Source organism: Chlorocebus sabaeus, chromosome 23 (assembly GCF_047675955.1).
Source record: "Chlorocebus sabaeus isolate Y175 chromosome 23, mChlSab1.0.hap1, whole genome shotgun sequence".
Classification (NCBI taxonomy): Eukaryota; Metazoa; Chordata; class Mammalia; order Primates; family Cercopithecidae; genus Chlorocebus; species Chlorocebus sabaeus.
The window spans coordinates 24,024,383-24,039,790 of NC_132926.1; the positions used below are offsets into that span (position 1 = coordinate 24,024,383).

At 41.9% G+C, this 15,408-nt stretch overlaps 1 pseudogene; it reads left to right on the forward strand.

Annotated features, from left to right (window-relative positions):
* Positions 1–13,836: 13,836 nt before the first annotated feature.
* Positions 13,837–14,826, forward strand: LOC103244885 (uracil-DNA glycosylase pseudogene; annotated as a pseudogene).
* Positions 14,827–15,408: the final 582 nt, after the last annotated feature.

Sequence of the window (15,408 nt, forward strand, 5' to 3'; positions counted from 1 at the left end):
ACCCCGACCACAAGGCACAGACTGCAGGACCCTTAACACCAAAACCTCCTGTCTATGCCAGCCCTTCCCAGGCCAATGGCAGGAGCCTTGTCCCAGGCTCTCATCGAATGATTCAAGTGTATTAAAATATATATGTATATATGTACGCGGACAAGAAAGAGGAAAAGTGTAACTTCTAGTCAGAGCCTAAATTTCTTGCCTCCAAAGCCCAGCTGGAGAGCAGGGGTTCTAACAGAAAACAGCCGCACAAATTAGCTGGAGTTCTGTAGCTGTCTTCGGCAGACTGCTTACACCGATGTCTCGATAGGTGGTCTCCCAGTTCATCAGTTCATAAATAAGTAATTTGAAATGTGTTCCTGAGGGAAATTTTCCTCCTGCTCTCCCCAACAGACTGTACTCATCAGTTTTCCCATTCTCCAGGTAGCTGCCGTCCTCATTTATAATGGCCAGAGGAACTACGCTGTTCTAATTCCTACTTCACTACATTGTCTAATGCGAGTTTTCACCAGTCTCACAACTCCACATTTCTTTATGTTGATAAGGAAAAAAAAAAAAAACTTTGCATATATTATTTATTAGCACTTTGGAGGTGGCTTTGCTACAGGTTCAAGTGGAATATTTTTACATACAAAGCAAGATGGGCAAGTTGAGTTCTGGAAAGGGATTTGGAAATGTTGTTGATCAGCTCTCCGGTGACACATGCGTGTGGACTGGGTGGGACACACGGGCGGCACACACTCCACTCACACACAGCCAAACCTTCACCACCTATTTTACTGCTTCTACCTCAGCTCCTACCTTCACCATCCACATAGTTTGACATATATTTCGTACACATTTTGATGCATTGTTCCAACCTTATATTTTTCCATTTGAGAAAATGCACAACCAGATCAAAAGCACCTGGTGACTTAGGAACACCAGGGTTCCCCACTGGTGAAGCTAATGGAGTCACTAATTTGCCTGGCCAATAAAACCAATGATTTCTATACTAAAAGCCTTTGAGTGAAGCCTCCGGGGCTTGCTTCAGGGTAATGGAGGGGGGCTAGTTTCCTCTTAGCCAATAACCTAATTATTTTTTTAAAGCACTAACTGTACCTTTCATTATAATAAAGTATATAATTGATTTTACTGATTATGTCTTTCATGGCATCTATTAGTCACTGAGAACTATATGTACTTCTTTCTGTTGTTTTTATGATTGTTTAGCTTTGGGATCTCATAATAGGTAATTAATAAAATATGTTAATCTGAGAGTAATTTACCTAATGAGATCTCCAGGAATCTCTCCTGATAAAGGAATTCCTCAGGAGGCTTTTGTGGGAGGAAAAGCTTTCCCGTGAAATCCTGGCACAATCTGAAACCTAAATTCAGGTTTATTTGTTAGTTTCCTTAGCCTCTGAACAACCAGAGAATTTTTCATCACAAGAATTTAAAACTGAACGTCCAGTTTCAGATGAAACTGTCCTCTGCCCTTTTCTCTGGTCTGTCTGGTGTCAGCAATCAGCAACCTCACCCCCACAGACAATCATCCAATTAGGCAATGAATGAAGTTGACCCGTGAGCTACTGGAGATCCCTTTCAGGAAGGGGCTGTAGTTTTGAAGGAGAATAAGATTATCGTGAGGCAACACAAGCAAAATCAAAAGGATAAGATGAAGGAAAGAGAGAAGAGGAGGCGGCTAAACAAGGACAAATTTTATACTACAGGAAACTTACTGCACAGTACCCACTATCCCGCGAGTCAGGATGAAAAAGGTAGACATGGTTTCTCCGGTATAATAACAGTTCACCTCTATCTGTAAAGGGTGCTGGTGCACTGAGTGCAAATCCTAGCTCATTTTCTGGGATGCTGCTCAGAGAGGCCTGAGGATGTTTGCAACAAGAGTGGTGCTTCAAGCTGTGGATCCAGAAGTAGACAGACCTGGCTCCCATGCAGGTCTACACCTTGGTCATGTACTTTCTTAACTCCAAGCCATAGTGCCTTTCATTTCTAGCATGGGCAGCAGACATTAGTACCTACACACCTGTAACAAAGGAACACAGAGCACATACCGAGGTTTCTCAACCTCAGCACTAGTGACTTTTGGGGGCAGATAATTATTTGTTGGGGACAGAGTTGTTGCACTGTGCACTATCATCTGTTTTGCAGTATCCCTGCCTCCAGCCACTAGGTGCCTGTAGCAGTCTTCCCCTGTCCAGAACAGCCAAAATTGTCTCCAGATATTACCAGCCAGAACTGTCTACAGATATTACCAAATATCCTTTGGTGGCTAGAGGAGGTGCGGCAGACACCACTGCTACTCCTGAGAACACTGGCCCACACTAACACTCAACAAACACGATCATAGTATTACGGTAATCTTTTCTGAGAATGAACTGGCAACACAGATGAGAAGCCACTCGGGAAAAAGAATGCAGGGTGTTCTGTAGTGAATTCCTCCAACTCTTGTTATCATTACAGGGAATAAGTCTAGATTTCAGTTTGAGGGGGATATCCCAATGACATGCGGGAGCTCTTCTGTAGACAGGGCCAAAGTCTTACTGGCAGGCAGGGAGCATTTGCCTGAGGCTAAAATGACACCAAGTTATGGATTATATCCAAGATATGCAGCACTCATCTCACATCCAGCCCCAAGCTCAGGCCCCTGCAGAGACAAGCCAAGCCAAAACCAAAAGAGCCACCAATATGAAATACTATGTGTTTATGTATCAAAACATATATTATGTCATGTTTTTAATATATGTATACCATACACACAAGTTTCAGATAAATAAACATGGAAAAACTATAGTAAACTCCTTGCCGATCAAGGAAACATTGAAAGTTACTGAGACCAAACCTCTAAAAAGCAAAGTATGAAAATCAATAAAGCCTAAAGCAAACCTGCCCATTCTTTGACTCCTTTGACACAATCACTTTCTCTAGAAATTCAGATCCCAGATGCTTTTCTACATTTCAAGTTGAGACTGAGATTCATCTGGAGTGATCGTACCTTTTACTTGTTAAGAAAAAGTGGCCTTCATGCCATGTGAAAGGCTCTTGTAACATACATTGTCTCACTTAGCAAACTAAAGCCTGATAATTTTAGCAATCGTTTGATTGCCTCACTCTTTACAAAAAAGAGAACAGAAATCTACATTTATACACATACATATTTGCACCAAAAAAATATGTACTTAAAATCATTGAAAATCACATGAACACAAAAATAATGAAAGATAATTGCCCAAACATGTGTTCACACAACTCGTTCACGCACTCACTCAAAAATAAGTACATAATGATATTCAGGATCATCAAATGGATTTCCTATTACGCCGAAAAACATGTGCCCGAATCACCATTAAAACAAGGACACCCAAAATAAAAATTTTTTATTGAATTTATTATTTGAAAACCATCAGAGTAGTCATCATGAGAAAAAACAATTATTCTAGTTGCTTATACTTGTGTAACAATTTAGCATTGCTTTTCTTTTCAATTGCAGTTAACCCTTGAACAAGGCGGGGATTAGGGGAGCCAACCTCCTCTCCCCTACAGTCAAAATTCCTCATATAACTTTTGACTTAACTACCAAAAACATAACTACTCATAGCCTACTGAACAGAAGCCTTATCAATAATATAGTCAATTAACACCTATTTTAGATGTGAAAATGTTTTCAGAAAAGCATAAGGAAGAGAAAATACATTTACTCTTCATCAAGTGGAAATGGATCATCGTAAAGGTCTTCATCCTTGTCTTCACACTGACTAGGCTGAGGAGAAGGAGGAGGAGTGGGAAGGGTTGGTCTTGTTGTCTCAGGCGCGGCAGAGGCAGAAGAAAATCCACAAATCAGTGGACATGTGCAGTTCCAACCCATGTTGTTCAAGGATCAACTTTACCTACACTGGGGGTTGGGGAAAGTCACCATAATTTTTTTAGATATTCCGGTTTTGAAAGTCTTAATTGAGCCCCTAGACACACCCCAACTTTCATATTCAAATTATGAAATCTGGAAACCCATGTCTGCTGGTACTGATTCCTCTCAGTGTGATACTTGGCATGGTGGAAAGGGCTCTGTTCCCGAAAGCTGGAGGACCTGAATTCTAAACTTAGCCTCCCACTTACTCTCCATTAATATCTTGTTCAATCTTAGTTTCCCAGCTGTTAAAAAACAAAAACAAAAAACTAGTTGGTGAAATTGATTTGATTTCCAACATTATTCACTTTAGCTCTGATTGCCTATAAATCCCACTTCTTGCCCAAGGTCACCCACAGCTGGTGGCTGACAGAGGCAGAACTAGAGGTAATCCTGTCTCCTAGTTCAAGGCCTTTTCCACGAAGTTGTACCCACACATGAAAGCCCAAGCCCCTTCCTTCTCTCTCCTCCTCCACCTCCTCATTGCTATGCAACTCCTTTCCCAGCTCCTGTGCAGCCCATCCACAACCCCTCCCCACCCCCAACAGCTCACACTACAGGTAGTGCAGGAAAAGATAGCAATGGGGAAAGACAGGCACATTGAAGGGGTTACTTTGCCTGGGGAACCCTTTATCTGAAGTTGTCCTCAAAAGCGGGAATGAGTTGATTTGCATTTTCCCACTGAAGCATGCAGAGTAGCTGAGGAGTGTTTCTCATTACCAAGTACCGTCTTCTCTGGTTTGCCCTGAGGCCTTCTCTGGGGCTGGAGCAGCTCTGAAAACACCTGTATGCTGCCCATTTAAATACATGCTTCAGACAAATCTTTTAGGGGTTTCAGAAAGGGAAAAACTAATGCTTTTCTGCCCCAGCATACATTATCCTTCCTGTGAATGCTGAAGGCAGAAATTAACTCTCTCCAAACTGGTTTATTTAGTCTGTCTTTCCAGGTAAAGCCTGCATTCCACATCAACGGACTGTCAGTTAACAGTTATCTCGTTCCTTCTTGCCTGCCTTCCTTTCTTCAATCATTCATTAAGTAAGTATTTACCGACATCCGTTCCATGCAAAAGCACTGTGTTGTCCCCATGTATCCTCCAGAGACAACTTTGACAAGGATCCTGCTCTCAAACTGCTCTCAATCTGGCTTAGGCAATAATGGGCCCAGATGTGCCCAAATGTACCCAAATGTTACCTGGGGACCTCACTGCATCTCAGGAATTGGCTCAGACAATTTCAAGGCTTGTCTGAATCCACAGTTCTCCCCATGACATCTGCAAACTCCTGGCCTTTTTGCTCTGCTGCGACACCTGTGCCTGTTACCTTGATCACATGCCAGCACCTCACAACTTGGGTAACTTTGTGGAAGCACTGAGGACAGTGGAGGGCAATTTCATCTCATGCTACATAGCCATCGGCTGTCTTGATGGCTCTCCACCTCACTCTGCTGGCTCCCAAAGCACGGGCTTTCCAAAAGGTGACCCACCTCACTATGCACGCTTTTCTGTAAAGCGTAAGCCCTGCCTGCTCCGCCTCTTCTCACCCTGCTTCTCTCACAGTGTGCACTTGCAACAGACCAGCCCCCTTCCCTGGTATCCGAGAAATTTGGAAAATAAAGTTCTCTCCATCCTTTTATGCAAATAACTATAATACAAGTGGAAAAATTACAGAAGTCATAAAAGTATGCCTGCCCCAAGGCAGGCAATTAATAAATATATTAAATAAGTATATCTGTTGAAAAGAGGATTGGAAAAGGACTATTGTGGTTCAGGGGAGGGAAAGGTAGCTTTCATAAAGAATTCAGAGAAAGAAGCTTTTCTCCGAAAAACAGAGTGGCACTGAGCAGGCACCACCTCCCGCTATCTAGACCTTCCTGATCCTTCTTTACATCTGTCTTGTTTCCTCATTTCTCCTTTTGAACATCTGCCCACCTCTTTGCGGAAAACAAAACAAAAAAAAAAAACAGGAAATGAAGGGATTTTGAAAGTCGGAACTCAGGATTCAGGAATCATACAATCCTAAAGGGTCCCGGCAAGTAGAAATTTTTGAGCTCATCCAGTCTAATGCTTTTGTTTCATAAAGGAATAAACAGAACTTTCCAAGGTTGTGCAGGACGTGAGTAGGGTTTTTTCCCTCTTAATTTGAATGCATGATAAACATTTTAAAGTCATGAAACTTTACACTAGAATCCAGAAAAAAATCAAAGATCTGCCAACACTGGGCTTGCATCCCTGCCCAGCAGCAGTGGGCTGGAGTGGGGTAGTTCCGTCTCCCGTATGCACAGTCCCCTTCTAGCCCAGCCACCTCACACCCAGATGGGTTCAATCATCTCCATCACAGTCATGGCCGCTACAGGCCTTTAAACTGTAACTCCTGTGTGTTAGTCCATTTTTGCATCACTGTAAAGGAATACCTGAGGCTGGGTAGTTTATAAAGAAATGAGGCTTGGCCGGGCGCAGTGGCTCACGCCTGTAATCCCAGCACTTTGGGAGGCCGAGGCGGGCGGATCAGGAGGTCAGAAGATCGAGACCATCCTGGCTAACACAGTGAAACCCCGTCTCTACTAAAAATACAAAAAATTAGCCGGGTGTGGTGGCGGGCACCTGTAGTCCCAGCTACTCGGGAGGCTGAGGCAGGAGAATGGTGTGAACCCAGGAGGCAGAACTTGCAGTGAGCTGAGACTGGCCACTGCACTCCAGTTTGGGCGACAGAGCAAGACTCCGTCTCAAAAAAAAAAAAAAAAAAAAGAGGTTTACTTAGCTCAGAGTTCTGCATGCTGTGCAGGAAACGTGGCACCAACATCTGCTTCTGGTGAGGCTTCAGGAAGCTTCCAATCATGGCGGAAGGCAAAGCCGGCGGGGCCGATGTGTCACATGGCTAGAACAGGAACAAGAGGCTAGGGGAGGTGCCACATTTTTAAACTATCAGCTCTTGCATGAACTCAGTAAGAACCCACTCAGTGCCAAGCGGATGGTGCTAAGCCTTTCATTAGTGATCTACCCACCATGGTCCAATACCTCCCACTAGGCTCTGACTCCAACTACTGGGGATTACATTTCAACATGACATTTGGAGGGGACAGACATCCAAACCAAACCATCCTGCTCTACAGCCGGTTTCCTACTTCTGGCCAAAACAAACAAAAAAAGCAACCCAACAAAAGCCACATTAAACAATGTAGCACAACTAACCTCAGGCAGCTCTCTATATGATTGGATTCTAGAAGTACCCAAAACCAGAAATTCCCATCCCCTCTCCATCAAAAGCTAATAATAATAGTAATAAACAGCAGGCAAACAAACCAAAGCAAAAAGGCTTTCCCACTGTCTGGCACTGCCTGAAATACCATTGTATCTTGGAGAAGTACTGTGGTCCTCTAACATCTTGGATTTGAAAGAAAAGTGGTACAGAAGAAATGGCCCCAGCACACACCATCATTTACTTTAACATTTTGACTGAGGATCATTTTTTTGTAGTAGGAACCTTCAGATATCCTCTGTGTGTGTGTGCGCGCGCACACACACACACACTCCAAACACAACAAAACACAATACACACCCCCCTCTCTCATTCTCTCTCTCTCTAAAATAAGCCATATACTCAACTTTATTGGAATCTGATTAAATAAACAAAAACAAACATTTCTCCTTAAAGAAGTAAAAGAACGCCGGGCGCGGTGGCTCATGCCTGTAATCCCAGCACTTTGGGAGGCCAAGGCGGGCAGATGACGAGGTCAGGAGATTGAGCCCATCCTGGCTAACATGGTGAAACCCCGTCTCTACTAAAAATACTAAAAATTAGCCGGACATGGTGGCGGGTGCCTGTAGTCCCAGCTATTCAGGAGGCTGAGGCAGGAGAATGGCGTGAACCTAGGAGGCGAAGCCTGCAGGGAGCCAAGATCGCACCACTGCACTCCAGCCTGGGCGACTGAGCGAGACTCATCTTGGGAAAAAAAAAAAAGAAGAAGAAGAAGAAGAAGAAGAAGCAGGAGCAGCAATAATTTTCACAAAATAAAAACACAGAGCAAATATACCTATTTGAAGGTGAAAAGATCACTCTTTTCTCCAGCAAGTCAGAGAGAGCATGAACCAAGAACACGAGATGCTGCAGTTTGCTGATGTGAGTGTGTGGACATTGAGAAGCAGGCGGTGTATGAACACAGGCAGAGAGAAGGAAAGGAAAACTGTCATCTTAGCAAGGATCACTTCATTGTGCTATCAAGGTCACAGTTGGGTAAAGACCAAAATACTATCTCCAAAATTTTAACAAGGATTCTTCCTTTCTCTTGTTCCCATAGTGAGTTCCGGGAAAGGGAGAGAAAGTGTAATAAAGCATATCTTTTTAAATGGCATATAGCTGGCCTCTACTTGGATCCTGTTTTCTGGCATCATTTTAATTAGGAAAGGTGAGAAAGTTTCCAACGTCCCCCAACCCCCTTCCCTGTATCCTAAATGAGGGCTTCACAGAGAACTGGCAACCAACACGATTTTGACAGAGTGAACTTCTTTCTCTCCTAAGCATTCCTCCAATCCCCAGATAATACCCCTCATTCCTCCCACATTAAGTAACACACACAAGTTTTCTCCTCCCACCCTCCCCAGCCCACACTTCTCTCCAAAACGTATAACATAATTGTGAAGGCTAATTATCAAATAATGCTTAAGCCTTTGGGAACAAGATAGGGGGTTCTACGAATGTTTTAAAAAGTCCCCAGGCTGCAATAGAAACGTGATTAACTGAAACAAAAATGCCTACTGAAAACTTTCAAACCCAAAGTCAGTTTTTAAAATTTTTTCAAATATATAGGTATATTACATAAATGTCTGTGTCATAATTTATCTATATGTACATATGTCAAACCTGTCCTTTTTTTTAATCTGTCACAGAAATTCTCTGCCATTCTAGAGCAAGACCCTTAAGGAGAGAAATAATTTGAAGTTGGTTCATCCATTTTTCTGACACGCAGAGGTCCACCATGGATTTCTCCCATGACAGGGCGCCCCTCAGCTGGCTCTGGTGGGAGACAGGAAGAAGCTGCCCCTAGTAACAGGAAGGAGAGAGCAAATCTAGGCAATACAATTCTCCTCCTGGCCTGAACATGAGCAGATAGGGTCTGACAGATGTAGTCTTTATCATGGAATAAAACAGACTCACAGCGGTGTGCCTCACACACGAATGTCACATTTTATGAATTGCCATATTGTCTCACTACATGCTGCAGTGAGCAGGGCTGGGCAGATCACAAGGTTGAGGAACGACTCGGCCTCTCCTCTCCCACGCTCCCTCCACTCCAGACAGGGGCATTGGTTTTTTGCCTGCATCCTCAGAGAGGAAGAAACAGCGGCTGTGGATGCACCTGTGTGTATGGGCCAAGTCCTCAGCTGTGATGCACAGAGAAGTTAAATATAGCACTGTGGCTGGTCAGATTTCAACTGTCCTGGGACCCTGAGCAGTTACAGAGCAGAAGGGGCTGGAGGGAGGGAGAGAAGGGGGGATTCAGAGAAAGCGTGCACAATAACAATGCATGACCTATCATGCAAAGAGCCGCAGGGCAGAAATAAGGGCTCCTCACTCCTTCAGTAGAAACCAAGCCCAGGATGCTGATTCTGTACCCAGCGAGCCCTCTAATGGGAAAGAGAGCTCATCCACAAATCCTGGGTCAGGAAAGCCAGGGAAGGTCCATTCTGAGACTCTGTCCATAGATGAGTGTTCTGAGGGTTAGCTCTTAACACTGTGGAGGGAATGGTATTCAAAATCTCTAGGGACTCACTTTCTAATTAAAGAGCAAGTCCTACTGGTTGCCTTTACCTCCCACCCTACTGAGACCCCTTGCTCCACTCATGGGACTCAGGCATGAATGGGGAATTCTGAGCAAGAGGCAATCAGAATGTGAAAAAGATCCAATGGGGCTCTCCCTCACCCCCAAGTTATTGAGCTAGGCCTGAGTCAGCCAGAGTTAGGGCCAATGACAGCTCTTAATTTGCACTCTTTCCTATGATGTGATGCTGTGCCATCCAAATTAGAGACAGTTACCTCTAAGGTGTACTCAGTGTCATCATAGCCATGAAACAAAATCATAATACACCTTCCCAGACCAATTTTTCTTTCAGTGCCTAAAAGTGGGGCAGGGAGATTATTCTTATTAGAAAGCAAGCACAAATGTAAATCAGAAAATTCAAACAGATTTTTAAGATAAAACATTAGTCTTCAAAGAAATTATAGGTTTCCAGGGACTATTTTGAGCTTACCCCTATTACCTCCCTGAAAATGAATTTACTCCCTTCCATCATAAGGGATTCTTGGATTTTAAAAAGAAAGAAAGAAAAAAAAAAGAGTTTATGCTTTGGTAGGCCTAAATAGTGATCTCTAAAGATATCCAGGTCCTAATCCCCAGAACCTGTGAATCTTGCTTTATATGGCAAAAAGGATTTTGCCGGTGTGACTAAAGATTTTGAGATGGCATATGCTTATCACAGCACTATTCACCATAGCAAAGACATGGAATAAACCTAGCTGCCCAACAATGGTGGACTGGATAAAGAAAATGTGGTACATGTACACCATGGAATACTATGCAGCCATAAAAAGAATGAAATTATGTCTTTTGCAGCAACATGGATGCTGCTAGAGGCCATTATCCTGAGAGAATTAACACAAAAACAGAATATCAAATACAGCCCGTTCTTACTAATACATGACAGCTAAACACTGGGTACATATGGACACAAACATGGGAACAGTAGACAGTGAGAGCTCCAGAAGAGGGGAGGGAGGGAGCTGGGGAAAGGTTTGAAAACCTACCTATCAGGTACTATGTTCACTACTTGAGTGACAGGATCATTAGAAGGCCAAACCTCAGCATCATACAATATACCTATGTAACAAACTCGCACGTGTATTCTTGAATCTAAAATAAAAAATAAATTTAAAAATATTAAGACATTGAGATGAAAGATTATCCTGGATTATCTAGATAGACCTTACATGTCATCATAAGTATCCTTATAAGCGAAATGCGGCGGAGTTTTGACTACAGAAAGGAGGTGAGGTGGTGATGGAGGTAGAGAGTGGAGTGATACAATTTGAAGACGGAAGAAGGGGCCATAAGCAAAGAGATACAGATGGCCATTAGTAACTGAAAAAAGCAAGAAAACAAGTTCTATTCCCGGAATCTCAGAGGAACCCTGCCAACACTTCGATTCTAGCTAGCCCAGGAAAACCCATTTTGGACTTCTGACCCGTATTATAAGAGAAGAAATCTGTATTGTTTTAAGCCACTAAATTTGTGGTAATTCATTATAGCAGCATCCAAAAACTAATATACTTCAGAAATAAGAGCGCAGGTCACTGAGTTCAGTAACTTACACTATTATTACGAATGGTTTTACTTTGAATCACAAAGAACATAGGATATTTGGAGATAATTATTTTATCTCCTCTCCATTAAAAAGTATTCCATTAAGCCACAAGGCATGTTTTCCTCTGACTGCCTTCCAGGCACTTGCTCATATAATTTCCCCTGCCTAGAAAGCCATCCTTATCCTCACTACTTTAGGTATTATGGTAAAACCAATAAATAAAATCTCCATCAATTGAGATGCTTGATGAGAGTTAGATTTTCTGTCCCTAATAAGTTTTAGTAATTAGAAAGAGCAAAGAAAAGATTTCTAATCCCATAAAAGTAGGAGATTTTACCTCCAGTGCCAGTCTTAGATTTGTAAACTGTATGATCTCAGGGGCAGCAAGCTGTCTTTTCTAGTGGCCTGCTGTTGTACTACAAATGCATACTGTTCACTGGGGATTTTAGTTCTGCTTCTCTAGTGGCCCCCAATAAAATGTAAATTATATGTAAAAACCACTCTCAATCATTACCCCAAATTATAAATCAGTTTTAAAATAGGCATACATTTGCTCAGATCTCTGATGAATTATCAAGAAAGTGAAACAACTGGAACTTACATTAAAGAGTTAACTGGAAAATAGGCAAAGAGGATCCAATATACCACTAGTAGGAGACCCTGAAGAAGAAAACAAGAGAAGAGGAGATCCTCAGGCAAACAGACAGTATTACAAATTATAGTTCAAAGTAGTTTTTCTGATACCAAAAAAAAGTGGTTTAAACTGTATATTGAAAGAACATACCATGTACCTGGGAATATTGACCCAGAAAGACCAAAACCAAGACATAGTCTAGAAAAATTATTGTATTTAAAAGAAAAAGTTATTTGGACATCTAGGCAAACAGAGCATATACTCAATAAGGAAAATTAATTATCCTCAAATTTTTTGACAGCAATTCATTATGCCAGGAGACATTAGAGTAGTATATTTAAGATATTCAAAGAGAGAAAATGTGAACTAAGGATTTTATATTCAGAAAGTCACAAACAGCTACTAACCTGCAAAGACTCAGAAAATATTGTTCCCATGAGCCCCTCCTAAGGAATCTACTAAAGAACAAGTCTCAGATAGGTATTGCTGGTAAATATAACTATATATGTAATTAGGAGTTAAAAGGAAGAGACTGTAGTATACACTGCCTGTATGATTCAAAATGAAACTATAGTACACTTATAAAAATGAGGAAATGATTAGCATATGGAAAAAAGTTTTATTTGCTTTCAGTAATAAAAATGCCTGTTACAGTACTAGTACTAATATTCTGAGAATATTTTATATGTAAAGTAGAAAAAAATGCAAACGCTAATTATGGGATATTCTATCATCCCCTATTGTCCTTAAGAACTGTGCCTTCAAAGATTTTGAGGAGCTACTGAGGTAAAATAGAAAATGTTAATATCATGCAGATCCAAATCTTAATCGGAAGTATCAGTACAACCTCACGAAGTATTTGTGTAACTCCAGCTCTTTCGATTAAAGAGACTTAGAAACGAAGGCCAATCCAATAGCAATGAGTTTCTCTATATCAGATTTGGTCTTCCCATGACATTTCCCATTGAGCTAAACCAGGATTTCTTGAACAAATGACTGATTTCAAGTCTGAGGCAAAGTGTGTCCATAATGAGCTTATGGAGTGTGTCCATGATGAAACTGTCAAAAACTACATGGGTCATGTCAAACATGACTCCATCCCAAAAGAGTCAGAAGGTACCTTGAAGAGGGTTCCATTGGCCAAAGACTTGAGCTTTGCAATAGATTGCAACCCATCAAATATGTATAAAACCAAAAGTTCATAATAGCATATATACGTTTTTTAATTGGTCATCTTCCAAAGAAACAATAATCCAGTTTGTTATTTTAAAACTAGGTAAATAAAAGGAAATAAATATTTATTCTACTTATTCTATATGAACTGTAGTACTGGGAAAGAAAATAGATGAAAGGAGGAGTCTTTCTATAAAAGTATCTCAGATAATAAATTAAAACAAAAGATAGAATTAAAATTTTACTATTTTACTATTTTTCAACTCCCAATGAATTAATGAATGTAGATACTGAGCATCTACCTCAACTAATACCAGAAAAGAGCAAAAAACAGACATTATATACGTTCTGATGAAGACACAAGACCCAACACCACTTATAACCTCATTAAGGGATCCAACCGGTGTCAGATCATACCTCTCGATCCAGGTCTCAATTCGCAAGAAATACAAAAGCGGTTGAACTGAACCATGAATGAGCAGTCAAATATCCAGACTGCAGGAAACCTGACAAGTCAAATCGCCCAGGTTTGTCAACAGATAAATTATAGGAAAGAGAAAGAGGTGGAGTGGAAAACCATAGATTAAGAGAGACCTGAAAATCACATTAAGTTAAAAAAAATATATATATATATAAATATATTATATACTATATATACTTATATATAATATATATTTATATATTATATATTATATATAATAATATATATATGGGCAAGACTAAACTATACAGTTTAGGGATGCATACTTGAATAACAAAATCATAAATAAATGCAAGAAAGTAGGCCAACTGCTGACTGCCACAGCCAGGATGAGCCTCATGGGTCCCCTCCTGGGCTCGGCCAGGAGACTTTCTACTTCTTCTTCTCCCCTAGCCTCCCAGGAAGTGACATGCCCAGAGTCCCAAGCCCACTGACCTGGGGATCGGTGTGGCTGCCATAGCTGAGGATAGTGGGCATGTGGTAGCCAAGAAGGGCCAGACTGGGCAAGGTGAGCCTGGGACACTGCCCTCCTCACCACTGAGCAGAGCAGTTCATCTGTGTCCAGAGAAACATGGCCACAGCCCTGCTCAGACTCACACCTACAACATGGCCGTGGGCTTTGGTGAGATTGGAAGAAGCACCTCAGCAAAGAATTTGGGAAACCATATTTTATAAAGCTCATGTGATCTGCTGCAGTAGAAAGCAAGCATTACACTGTTTATCCTCTCCCACACCAAATCTTCACCTGGACCCAGATGTGTGATGTAAGAGATATGAAGGATGTCATTCCAAGACAGGATCCATATCATGGACCCCACCAAGCTCATGGATCTCCTTTTGTGTTCAAAGACCTGTTCCACCTCTGCCCAGTTTGGAAAACATTTATAAAGAGCTGTCTAAAGACATAGATGGCTTTGTTCATCCCAGCCACGGAGATTTATCTGGGTGGGTCAAACAAGATGTTTTACTCAATGCTGTCCTCACTGTTCCAAGCCCATCAAGCCAATTCTCATAAGGAGAGAGGCTGGGAGCAATTTCTGCTAATGCAGCTGTGTCCTGGCTAAACCAGAACTCCAATGGCCTTGCCTTCTTGCTCTGGAGTTCTTATGCTCAGAAGAGGACAGTGCCATGGAGAGGAAGCGGCACCATGTACTGCAAACAGCTCATTCCTCCACTGTTGTCAGTGTATAGAGGTTTCTTTGGATGTAGACACTTTTCTAAGACCAATGAGCTGCTAGACAGGTCAGGCAAGAAGCCTACTGACCAGAAGGAGCTGTGATCCTCAACTGAGAGGTAGTCTGTCTCCATTAACAGTCATTGAGAAACTGCTGTTAAAGTATTTGCCAGGTATGAAGTCTAATTGAAATTTTCCCTATTAATTTTAATTTTCCCTATTAATTCTGCATGAGGATGAAAAGCTTCTGTAAAGCAGCCATGAAACAGGCTGCCCAGGAATGGCAACTTTGTCCAGGCAGACACAGCAAAGGCTATCACTTGACCAAATGACTTTCTCTGCAACACAGCTTTGGCCTAAAATACACAATTTTCTCAGAAGACATGTGAGGTCAAATACTCACTTGCCTCTCTTTACCTCCCTTACCCGTATGGCTAAAGTGGGGAGATGTGCACCTTTAGGTACAGCCATAGTTCGGTGCCGGATGCTCCCTGGTTTTGCCTGGTTAGACTTTCAGTTACAAGATATTGGGGCATGTTTGCGTAGAAAGGCCTCCTTTTCCAGACAGGCGTGGTGTCTCATGCCTGTAATCCCAACACTTTGGGAGGCCGAGGCAGGCGGATCAGGAGGTTAAGCGATCGCGATCATCCTGGCCAACATGGTGAAACCCCATCTCTACTAAAAATA